This window comes from Gekko japonicus, unplaced genomic scaffold (genome assembly GCF_001447785.1).
Source record: "Gekko japonicus isolate JY-2015 unplaced genomic scaffold, Gekko_japonicus_V1.1 scaffold2566, whole genome shotgun sequence".
NCBI lineage: Eukaryota > Metazoa > Chordata > Lepidosauria > Squamata > Gekkonidae > Gekko > Gekko japonicus.
Genome location: NW_015174350.1, coordinates 35,625 through 47,879, shown reverse-complemented (window position 1 = coordinate 47,879; position 12,255 = coordinate 35,625). Strand labels below are relative to the sequence as shown.

Here is a 12,255-nt window from a genome sequence, read left to right as displayed (position 1 = left end):
CCCACCGCTGGTTTTTTTTGTTTTCTTTGGGGGGGGGGGGAGGAAAGGCTGGGGGAGCTGGGAAGCGGAATCTTTGACATTAAATTTTATTTTATTAAAAAGTATATTTACGTACATTTCATCTACTTCGTTTGCATACATATCAGAGTCATTCCTCTTGTGATGCTTTGAATACAAATTCGGGATACTAAGTTCCTGTCTGTTCTTCTATCCATTTATACACTTTTTCCCATCTTCTTTTATGTACCTTCTCGTTCTTATTCTGCAGCATTAAGCTTAGGTCGTCCATTCTGGCTAGTTCTAGTATCTTATTCATCAGATCTTCCTTAGTAGGTAACCCTTCTGCTTTCCATTGTCGAGCTATTAATAATCTGGCAGCCGTTATGACATAACTAATTATGTAAGAATCCTGATTATTATATCCTTTCGGGATCATGTTTAGCAAATATATTTCCGGTTTTAATGCTACATTTTTACCCAGGCTTTTTTGGATTACTTCCCTCACCATTTTCCAGAATCCTTGTATCTTACTGCATTCCCCACCACATATGATAGAACGTCCCCTTACATGTTTTACATTTCCAACACAAATTTGAATACCCCTTATAACATTTAGCTAACTTATCGGGCGCCCAGTGCCATCTATGAAACATCTTATATACATTTTCTTTGTATGCTACTGCTCTCATAAACTTTACCGTTTTCCACATACTTGCCCACTTCTCTTCCCCTATTTCTCCTATATCTTTCATCCAGGTGATCATTACAGATTTAATTTCTTCATCCTGTTTAAAGTCATTTAACAAAAACTTGTACAACTTCTGGACTAATTTATCATTTGAGGACAGCCATATTTTATCTAATTCATTGTTTTGATCCTCAAAGCCTCTTATCATGTCTTTCTTATATCTATCTCGTAGTGTTATCTGCTCCCACCATGACAAATTGTTTTCTTGACGTAATTTTTCTTCTGATTTTAACTCATTATTCTTGTTTAGTAATGTTCGATAGCTTTCTCTTAAATTCATCATTACTGCAGTTGGTTTAATAAAGGCTTCTAACGGGGCAACCCATCTTGGGGTTTTCCTATACCAAATTCCTTTTATCTTGTTCCATATTTTATTTAGGGACCCTCTTAGAGTATGTCTCTCAAAGTTTGAGTGGATCTTATCTTTCCCATACCATATGTAAGCGTGCCATCCCATACTAAGATCGTGTCCTTCTAGGGATAAAAGTCTTGTATTTTCAAGCGTTATCCATTCCTTTATCCATACTAAGGCGGCCGCTTGGTAGTAAATGTACCAGTTGGGAACACTCATTCCTCCTCTTTCCTTCCTATCCTGGAGCACCTTCCATTTTATTCTGGATTTCTTATGCTGCCATATAAATTGCCTGGTGATTTTATTCAGATCCTCAAAAAAGTTCTGCTTTTTTAACACTGGTATACTTTGTGCTAAAAACAGAAATCTTGGTAGTACATTCATCTTGACCAGTGCTATTCTACCCATAAGAGATAGTGGGATCTCATTCCATTTGTGCAAGTCCAACCTAATCTCTTTCAGTAACTTCATGTAATTTTCCTCTATTAGAGAGTTACATTTATTTGTCATATTGATTCCCAAATATTTTACTTTTTTAACTATTTCCATCTTAGCCGACTCTTGGATTTTTTCTAGCGTATTTTGGAAGCAATTCTTTACTATAATTTTAGATTTTTTATAATTTATTTTCAGTCCCGCAACCTGGCCATAATTTTGGATTGTCTTCATCGATTCACCCATCGAGACTTTCGGGTTCCCTAATATGAATACCAAATCGTCCGGAATCTTAAGGGACGGGCAGGGACTGTGTCGCTTGGCCCTCGGAAGACCGACCCCCCCCAAAAAAAAAGAAACAGAATTTGAAGAGACCAGAGAGGGATTTTTGGAGGAAATCTTTCTCCTCAGTATCAAGGCTGTGCCCCTCCTGTCTGGGGGAAATGGAAACAGGGGTGTCAGGTCTTCTTCCCACAGGGGATTTGCTCCGGATTCAAGGCTTTTGGGGGATTTTGTTTTTATACTGCTGTGCAGCACTTGGTGGGACTGTTTGGGGCTCTGCCCCAATGCTCCCTCTCAGCTGTGGAGACTTGTGAGCAAAAATCCTACTTTGCGAGCTACTGACATTAAAGTTGTGAGCGAGCGATTTGGCTACTGCATAAATTAGTCTGCTCTGGAGCCCTCCTTTCCTGAGCTAAGACAAAAATGTGTGAGCCGGAGGCTAAGAAACTGTGAGCTAGCTCACACTAACTCAGCTTAGGGGGAACACTGCTCTGCTCCCTTCCTTGCGGGGAGGGCGGGCTATACATTGAAATTATAAATAAATAAATAAATAAATTAAAGGGACAGCCCAACAAGACTGGTCCACAGCCTTATCTGGCAGAGATGTGTATCCCGCCCCTGCCCCGTGTGAGGTGGGCCCGACAAGGCCTGAGTGAGTGAAGGGTCATTCATTTTGCATGCTTGGAGTGTACCGGCCTGCAGCTTTGGGCTGCGCTGGGCTCTGTGGCGCTGGCCACTGTTGGGGAATAGCTGGAAATAGTCTCCGCTTCGTGGCTTCTGCCGGAGTTCCCCCTGGCTTTTCGATGATGTGTTTCCCAAAGCTGCTTTGGGGTGAAGGTGAATTTCACAAGCAAAGTAGGATGGCTAGTTGAGGGGGGAGATGTGGGGCCGAGTGCTCCTGAGCTTTGATAATCTTGAACTGTGCCCTGAATCCAGAAAATGTGCATGAAGCAAAAAGGGTTTCCCACCCTCTTTCTTTCTCTCCTTCCCAAGCAGGAGTGGAAGGATACCGCGGGTGCCTCCTCCACCATCTCCTCTGTCTGCTGAAGGGAAAAGAGCCGCCATGCAGCCAGCTCAGGTATTGCGGGGGGGGGGAATCATTGGGGAGACGTGGTGAGACGGTAGGGATGCTTTCTTCTTTGTTGCAATGCTCAGAGGATCGGGCTCCTGCCTTAACCAGCCGCTTCCTTCTGAAAAATTTTGTTGTACTCATATTACTCAAATTAGTTGCAATACATATAATAACATAACACTCTCTGGGAAGTAAAGATGTGAAGGCCCGGAAAAATTCGGAAAACCCCCGTTTCCCCCCCGTTTTTTTCCTGAAGCCTTTTACTTTTTTTCCGAAAAATTGGAAAAATTGGAATTTCATGTTCGTTGCATCGATGACACTGTCTAACCATCTCATCCTTTGTCGTCCCCGTCTTCTTTGACCTTCAATCTTTCCCAGCATCAGGGTCTTCTCCAGTGAGTGCTCCCTTCATGCCGAGGCTAAAATTTAATAAAATAGTGAAACACAGTATACAGGTGAACACAAAAAATTTAACTGTGCATGGCATTAATACCAATTTCAAAAAATCAATAAGTAATGATAATTAGCAAATAATTCAATGATAAAAAATAAATAAACTATTTAGACAGTTTCCAAATCCTAAACAAAATTATTGATACACTATATTTTTAATATGCTAGTTGTGATAATTTCATGCCAAGTAAAAATGTCCATAGTCATATTTTATGTTCCTAAAGTAACAGAATGACTTTCAATCTAGAAAAGACAAAAGAAATACTAATGTATCATTTTTTTCAATTTTTCCAAAAAATTAGGTTTTTTTCAAAAAAGGGGGGGGGAACGGTTTTTTTCCTGAGCTTCAAAATTTCCGGAAATTTTACATCTCTACGGAAGGCAGAAAAATGGTCACCCCCTGTCTAGGATGATATTTGTCAAGAAACAGGACAATTAGAATATTACTTTTGATTTGACCCAACTCTAAACGCCTCCGTAACAGTACTGAATTTCCCACGGAAACCTGTTTAGTCCTTTATCATCCATACATCTCTGGACTCTTCCCCAGAAGGCTGCTAGCTTCCAAAATACTCCCATAGAAGGCTGGAGGGAGGGGGGATTTTGCCACCTCTTCGTGCTGCTTTCCCACTATGAATTGACTCTCTCTGTTTTTGGCGTTCCCTTCCATGGACCAGCTTTCCAGTGGTGTAGAGAAACGTTTCTTTCTCCTCCTTGCAGGCTGCTGGGGTGTCCTTCGAGGAGGTGGCCGTGTATTTCACCCGGGGGGAGTGGGCCCTGCTGCGCCCCGCCCAGAGAGCCCTCTACAAGGACGTTATGCTGGAGAATTTTGGGAACGTGGCCTCTCTGGGTAAGGAGGATCCTTTCCCCCTTCCTGTTGTGAGGAGTGACTATAAGGAAGAACATAAGAGAAGCCAATGTTGGATCAGGCCAGTGGCCCATCCAGTCCAACACTCTGTCACACAGTGGCCAAAAATACCAGGTGCCATCAGGAGGTCCAGCAGTGGGGTCAGGACATTAGAAGCCCTCCCACTCTTGCCCCCCCCCCCAGCATCAAGAATACAGAGCATCCCTTGCCCCAGACCGGGCGTTCCTACCTCTACCTTGTGGCTAATTTGGGGCAAGGAAAGTGCAGGGAAATCTGTCTCCCTGATTGTCCTCCTTGAAGGAGGAAGGATGTGGTCAGACTGTCTGCCCTGGTCCCAGTGGCTGATCTCTGCCTCCCTCCACGATCCTTCCCGTTGTGTGTTCCTGGTCAACCTTGCTTGGAATTGTTGCATTTATAGGCTCACGGATGAAGTCTAATTTTGTGGGTTCTTCCCCTTGATAAACAGGACCTCTCCTTGCCAAACCTGACCTCGTATCCCGGCTGGAAGAAGAGGAAGGGGTGTTTCTCCTCGGCTGCGATGAAGACGAGGGATTGGCAGGTAGCGGCTCAGATCTCTTTCTTGAGACATAAGAGAAGCCAGTGTTGGATCAGGCCAATGGTCTATGCAGTCCAACACTCTGTCACACAGTGGCCAAAAATACCAGGTGCCATCAGGAGGTCCAGCAGTGGGGCCAGGACACTAGAAGCCCTCCCACTGTTGCCCCCCCCCCAAGCAAACAAGAATACAGAGCATCACTTGCCCCAGACCGAGAGTTCCTATCTATACCTTAAGAACAGAAGAGAAGACAATGTTGGATCAGGCCAGTGGCCCATCCAGTCCAACACTCTGTCACACAGTGGCCAAAAATACCAGGGGCCATCAGGAGGTCCAGCAGTGGGGCCAGGACATTAGAAGCCCTCCCACTCTTGCCCCCCCCCAAGCATCAAGAATACAGAGCATCCCTTGCCCCAGACCGGGCGTTCCTACCTATACCTTGTGGCTAATTTGGGGCAAGGAAAGTGCAGGGAAATCTGTCTCCCTGATTGTCCTCCCTGAAGGCGGAAGGATGGGGTCAGGCTGTCTGCCCTGGTCCCAGTGGCTGATCTCTGCCTCCCTCCACGATCCTTCCTGTTGTGTGTTCCTGGAGGTACAGTCAACCTTGCTTGGAACTGTTGAATTTATGGGCTCACGGATGAAGTCTAATTTTGTGGGTTCTTCCCCTGATAAACAGGACCTCTCCTTGCCAAACCTGACCTCATATCCCGGCTGGAAGAAGAGGAAGGGCTGTTTCTCCTCGGCTGCGATGAAGACGAGGGATTGGCAGGTAGCGGCTTAGATACCTTTCTTGAGACAGCCTGTGGCCGACACCTACCTGGAATGGCTGGTGAATTTCTGTGGCCTTCTTTATCCTCACAGTTTGAGTTTTCCCTTAAAAGGCCTTGGATGAGTTGCAGATGCGGAAATGCTGCCTGTAGTTCTTCTACCTAGGACAAGAGGCAGTTTCCTTCTGCCTACTCTTATGGCCCTTATGCCAAGTCTAGCCCAGTATTGTCTGCTCTGGAAGGCAGTGTCTTTCTGGCCAGGGTGTTTGTCAGCCCCGTTTTGCCTGAGATGATGATAATAATACCTTTCGATTTATTGATCGCTCAATCCGGCAGAGCTGCTGGCTCTGAGCGATTTACAATTACACACGTTTCACACAAAGGACTAACAATTTCATAGGGGTAAGGGAGGACAACATATAATTCTTTAAATCGCACACGTTTGCAGCTGACGGGGATTCTGTTCACCTGAAAGCTTCAGACGTGTTCCAGACAGCATTCACTTCGGCTTGGCTTGATGATGTTGGTTCTTCCTGGGCTGCTTTTTGAGTCGTAGTGCCACACTGCCACCGCCTGGCCGGATTGGCCCATCACAGGCTTCTTAATGCCGAAGAGGTCTTTTTTCCAGGCTTCCACGCTTCCGAGCTGGACATTCCATTCGCCAGCTAACACCTCCTCCACGGGGTTTTAGTGTGCCCACCCTCTCTAAGGAGTGGCACCCATTTTATCTACTCGCCGAAGCGTTCGAACCGCTGGGTGGACGGCGAGCTGGGGACAAGGCTGGTAGCTCACACCAGTGCGGGCTAGAACTGACAGCAACTCTGTTCAGTTCAGATGTTAACCAGAGGATAAATCCTCTGTGCCACCGCTTTAACTAGGGATGCCAGGCCCTGATGCTAGCTCCCTGTGCCTGCAAAGCAAAGCATGTGCTTTACGGTAGAGATATGACTCAGGGAAACCCCAGGTGGCTCTCAAGAGACCCTATCTTACTTTCCCACCCCCCTGGGCATGGAGCAGTGTTGCATGTGATCGTGAAGGGTCTGGTGCATACAGGATGCCAACATAAAATCCAGCCTCTTCCAGAGGAAGCCCTGGCTTTCCCAGGATATGTTGAAACCCTAGTCAGGACTCGTCTCTTCCAATTAATAGCCGATTGTACATTGTCTGGATCTGCCTGCCAGGAAGCCGTTTACGTGCCCCCAACAGATGTGCAGGAGGGGACCCAGGACCCTCCAGCAGGGAGCCTCTCACCCCTTTTTCCTGATCTCCTCTCCTCTTGCAGGTTCGAACCCCCTCCTCCTGGTTTTTTGGCCTTCTTCTATCTGTCCCCCCCCAAAAAAACCCTTTTCTTTTTTTTCTTTCTTTGCAACTGCAGTCTGTCTTTCCCCGGCACCCTGTTTTGCACTGAATGTCTACCGAGCAGGTGGATGTGATGTCAAGACGTTGTAAAAGAAAATAATAACAAAATCTCCCTTTCTGGGTTGTTATTTTTTCCTTGCTTTTCTTCTGATTTTTTTTTCCTTTTCTGCCCTTTGCAAAAAAAAAAAAGAAGTCCACTTCCCAAGTGGTTCTAACACTTAAGGCAGAGAAAGCGGAGCAGAGACCAGCTTGTCTGGGCTGGGGGGGGCACATGGGGAGGGGGCTCGTCCTCCCTTGTTTACTTGCAGCCGCTGCTATGGATGCTGGCTTGCTTGGCCGCGCCTTCCTGCTTACATACCCACCCGCTGCGGGGGGAGCCCCTTACCTGGCACTTCCAGGCCATTTCCAGTGGGTGAATTTCCTGGTTCGCATTTGCTCATCCACTTTTAACTCTCCTGTTTGTTTGTCTCTCAGCCTCCCCCAATCCCATGTCTGCTGTTTACTATCCCCCCCTCTCCTTCCACACCTTTCCATGTGCATTGACATCAATGCGAGATCATTTTACAGGAACAACCAGAGACCTTCAAATCTCCCGCTCCCCCCCTCAAGCCTTCTAACCTTTACTTCCTGGCACCAGGGCTTGCAGGGAGATAAGAGCTCTGGACAGGCCATATCTTTGACACCCCTGCGTTAGAATTTTTTTAAGTGAGGGCGGAGACTTAATGACACCGATTTCAGCAAATGAACTGTATCTCTCTATATAATAATTGTGTTTTGGAGTGGTACTCTCCAGAACATTCCATGTGCTCCCAAATCAGTTGGCTCCCTGATGTGTCACTCAGAGGGACACCCCATCCACTGGCTGCGTTGCCTGAGTCCCGCTCACAGAAGCGGCGCTGGCCACAAATTCCCTCAGAAGACAGTTGCTTCCCCTCCCCGAAGGGTCTTGCGTTTGCCACCTTGCAGTGGCAGCAGTGGTGGCCTGGTTTCCCCATGCCTGGCGCTGGCGTGGTCTCCCCAAGGCAGTGGGCAGGAGGCGACCCCACTCAGTCCAGGGAGACAAAGACTCCGAGCACACAGGCTGGCTCGGCCCTAGCAGGCCTTGGTGGAGCGGCAGAAGCCTAGCAGCCACCGCCATCTCTCTCTCTCTCTAGCCGGAGCTTGCCGGGCGCTCATTGCTGCAGGTCTGCTGTGGGCGGGAGGATCTTGTGCGGCGTCTCCGGGTGCCTCTCGCTCGGGGGTAAGCGAGCCCAGCCCACCATGGCGAGCTCCGCCATCGTCCTCCCCATCTCCCCGCACCCCAGGCTAGCTGAACCCCCTTGCCCCATGGCGGGAGAGAACCAGCTGGCTAGCGGCCTCCCCGGACGGACAGCCGCCCATGGCCCAGTCTAGAGCTCGTTGTATTGCTTTTACAACGGACTTGGCTGCTAGTATTATATAAAGTATAGCATACAATAAATGTGCACACATAAAAAACAATTGAACACCATGAGACTGAAACATTTGTGTACAGGAAAATCAAGTATGTTAAAAACATATCTCATCTACCCATTTTTAACTTAGCTTTGGTGTAGTGGTTAAGTGTGCGGACTCTAATCTGGGAGAACGGGGCTTGATTCCCCACTCCTCCACTTGCACCTGCTGATGTGACCTTGGGTCAGTCGCAAGCTCTGGCACAGCTGTCCTTGAAAAAGAGCAGTTTGTGTCAGAGTTCTCTCAGCCCCACCCACCTCACAGGGTGTCTGTTGTGGGGAGAGGAAGGGAAAGGAGTTTGTAAGCCGCTCTGAGACTCCAAGTGAAGGGCGGGGTATAAATCCAATCTCTTCTTCTTCTTCTTCCTTTGTGATTTTTAAAGAGAGACAAATTTGACTTATTGGATCCAAGGTTGTTATTCAGATTAAAGATCATCCTGGTTACTTTCTTCATGTGGCCAGTCATGTCTCATCTGGTCAAGTGCTGGTTTGTCACGATTCTCCTTGATGATTGCTTTTGACTGCCTTCTCAAAACATGGCAGACCTGGAGGCCCCTTTATTCTAATCTAGCTGATTATAATGTGTGTGGGTACCTCTGCATCCCGAGTCCCTCTCTTGCAACACCCCTCCCACCCTCTGACTCAGATATAAAGATTGAGAAATCTCCATTTTGAATCAAATATGAGGAAGGGAACCTTGACTCTGAAAGCTTATACCAAAAAAACCTTGTTAGTCTTTAGGTGCTACTAGACTCAAAATTGGGTATTTGTGGAAAGTGTCATATCATCACACCAGGTAACTTTCTTTCTTTCTTTCTTTCTTTCTTTCTTTCTTTCTTTCTTTCTTTCTTTCTGTAGGAGACCTGTGGCAGTCAGCGAATGATGCAGAAGAACACCTACTGATGGGGAAAGAGCATACATATTCAGATGGGAAAGAGAAGTATGGATATTTGAATGCAGCAAGGAAGGAGGAGGCAAAACATCCACCTAAAGGGAGAAATAATTCCAGTCTTTTACAAGGGGATGACGTTCTACAGCAGAACATATGCCAAGGAGACAACAGGAATGAGCGCAATGCAAGCAGGGGAAATTTCACTGAAATATCGGTTATAAATATCCAACGGAGGATGTGTAACAGAAAGAAAACACATGAATGCCTGGTGTGTGGGAAAAGTTTTGGAAGAAAAGATAGCTTCATCTCGCATCAAAGAATTCACACACAGGAAAAACCATACAAGTGCCTGGAGTGTGGGAAAAGCTTCAACCAGAGTGCACACCTTACTTCCCATCAAAGAACTCACACAGGAGAGAAGCCATACAAATGCCTGGAATGTGGGAAAAGCTTTGGTCACAGTAACACTCTTACTTACCATCGAAGAATTCACACCGGGGAAAAACCATACAAATGCCTGGAATGTGGGAAAAGCTTCACTCGGAGTGACATTCTTAAATCCCATCAAAGAATTCACATAGGGGAGAAATCATACAAATGCCCTGAATGTGGGAAAAGTTTCAGTCGAAGCTCACACCTTATTGTCCATCAAAGAATTCACCAAAGTGAGAAGCCGTATCAATGTTTTGAGTGTGGATGGAACTTCCATGAGAAAAAAAATCTTACTTCACATCAAAGAATACACACAGGGGAGAAGCCATATAAATGCCTGGAATGCGGGGAAAGCTTCAGACAGAATGCACACCTTAATTCCCACCGAAGAATTCACACCGGGGAAAAGCCATACAAATGCCTGGATTGTGGGAAAAGCTTCACCCAGAGTGGACACCTTACTTCCCATCGAAGAATTCACCATCCCTGGAGTGTGGGAAAAGTTTCAGTCAGAGTGACATTCTTACTTCCCATCAAAGAATACACACAGGGGAGAAACCATACAAATGCCTAGAATGTGGGGAAAGCTTCAGACGGAGTTACATTCTTACTGTGCATCAAAGAATTCACACAGGGGAGAAACCATATAAATGCTTGGAGTGTGGGAAAAGCTTCAGTGAGAGTGGAAAACTTTCTTCCCATCGAAGAACTCACACTGGGGAAAAGCCATACAAATGCCTGGATTGCGGGAAAAGCTTCAGTCACAGTGCACAACTTACTGTCCATCAAAGAATTCACAGAGGTGAGAAGCCTTATCAGTGTCTTCAGTGTGGTTGTAGCTTCCCTGAGAAAAAAAATCTTACTTCCCATCAAAGAATTCACACAGAGGATAAACCATATAAACACCTGGAGTGTGGAAATAGCTTCAGAGTCCACACCTTCCTACTCATCAGAGAATTCACATAGGGGAGAAACCATATACATGCCTCGAGTGTAGGAAAAGCTTCAGACAGAGTTACATTCTTACTGTGCATCAAAGAATTCACACAGGGGAGAAACCATATAAATGCTTGGAGTGTGGGAAAAGCTTCAGACGTAGTTACATTCTTACTGTGCATCAAAGAATTCACACAGGGGAGAAACCATATAAATGCTTGGAGTGTGGGAAAAGCTTCAGTGAGAGTGGAAAACTTTCTTCCCATCGAAGAACTCACACAGGAGAGAAACCATATAAACACCTGGAGTGTTGAAATAGCTTCAGACAGAGTCCACACCTTCCTATTCATCATAGAATTCACATAGCAGAGAAACCATACAAATGCCTGGAATGTGGGAAAAGCGTTGGCCACAGTAGCACCCTTACTTCCCACCGAAGGACACACACAGGGGAGAAACCATATACATGCCTCGAGTGTGGGAAAAGCTTCAGACGTAGTTACATTCTTACTGTGCATCAAAGAATTCACACGGGAGAAACCATATACATGCTTGGAGTGTGGGAAAAGCTTCAGTGAGAGTGGAAAACTTTCTTCCCATCAAAGGACACACACAGGGGAGAAACCATATAAATGCCTCGAGTGTGGAAAAAGCTTCAGACGGAGTTACATTCTTACTGTGCATCAAAGAATTCACACAGGGGAGAAACCATATAAATGCCTGGAGTGTGGGGAAAGCTTCAGGTGGAGTGACAGTCTTACTTCCCATCAAGGAATTCACAAAGTGTGAAATCATACTAATGCCTAGTGTGTGGGGAAAGCTTCAGTCAGAGTCCATCAAAGAATTCACTGAGGCAGGAAGCCTTGAGTGTGGTAGGAACTTCCATGAGGAAAAAAGCCGTCCCATCAAAGAATTCACACAAGAAAGAAACCATATAAATGCCCGGAGTGTGGGAAAAGGTTCCATCAGAGTGTGCACCTTACTTCCCACCAAAGGATGCACACGGGAAAAGAATGTTGCATATGCATGACAGGGACTGTGGTCTGCACTATGGTGTCCTCTATGTACTGCCATAAGCACGATCCTTCTATCTGACTAACTACTGTGCCATCGAACATGTAAATGCCTGCTACTTTCAGCTCTTTTTTCTAGATTTTATGCTCATTTTCTGATTTTGTGTAATCTCAACTTCTTTCTTGCATCTCAGTGAAAAAGGGGAACCATACAAGACATAAAGAATGCTCAAATCTGACCTTCTCCCCGGTACACTGAGACCCCAGAAGATGGTAGTTCCTGCCACTTAGAGGTACTGCTTTTAAACAGTATAAGAAAACAAAACGTTAACCCAAAGTAAATGCAAACAAGTCAGAGATCAAAGGCCTCATCAGCAGGCTGAACTCCTGAGCCAAACAACAAATGAATGGGAAAGGAAGCATTTAAGGGCTGCATTCGAAGCCTGATGCTGACAGTGCCCCACAGGCAAAAATGCTGGTGGTTGTGAACCAGCCAGGGCTCAGTGACAGTGAGGACTCCTCAGAGGAGGAGAGGCCCCATGACACCAGAAGCCGGAAAGTCCGCCAGAACACTGGTTACTTCAATATGTTTCTGCTTTCCCAGGTGTTTTTTTGCTC

General features: G+C 46.1%; 1 pseudogene; it reads left to right on the top strand.

Moving 5' to 3' along the window:
- The window catches only part of LOC107121396, a 213,791-nt pseudogene extending 201,542 nt beyond the window's left edge, over nucleotides 1–12,249 (top strand).
- The last annotated feature ends 6 nt before the right edge of the window (nucleotides 12,250–12,255 follow it).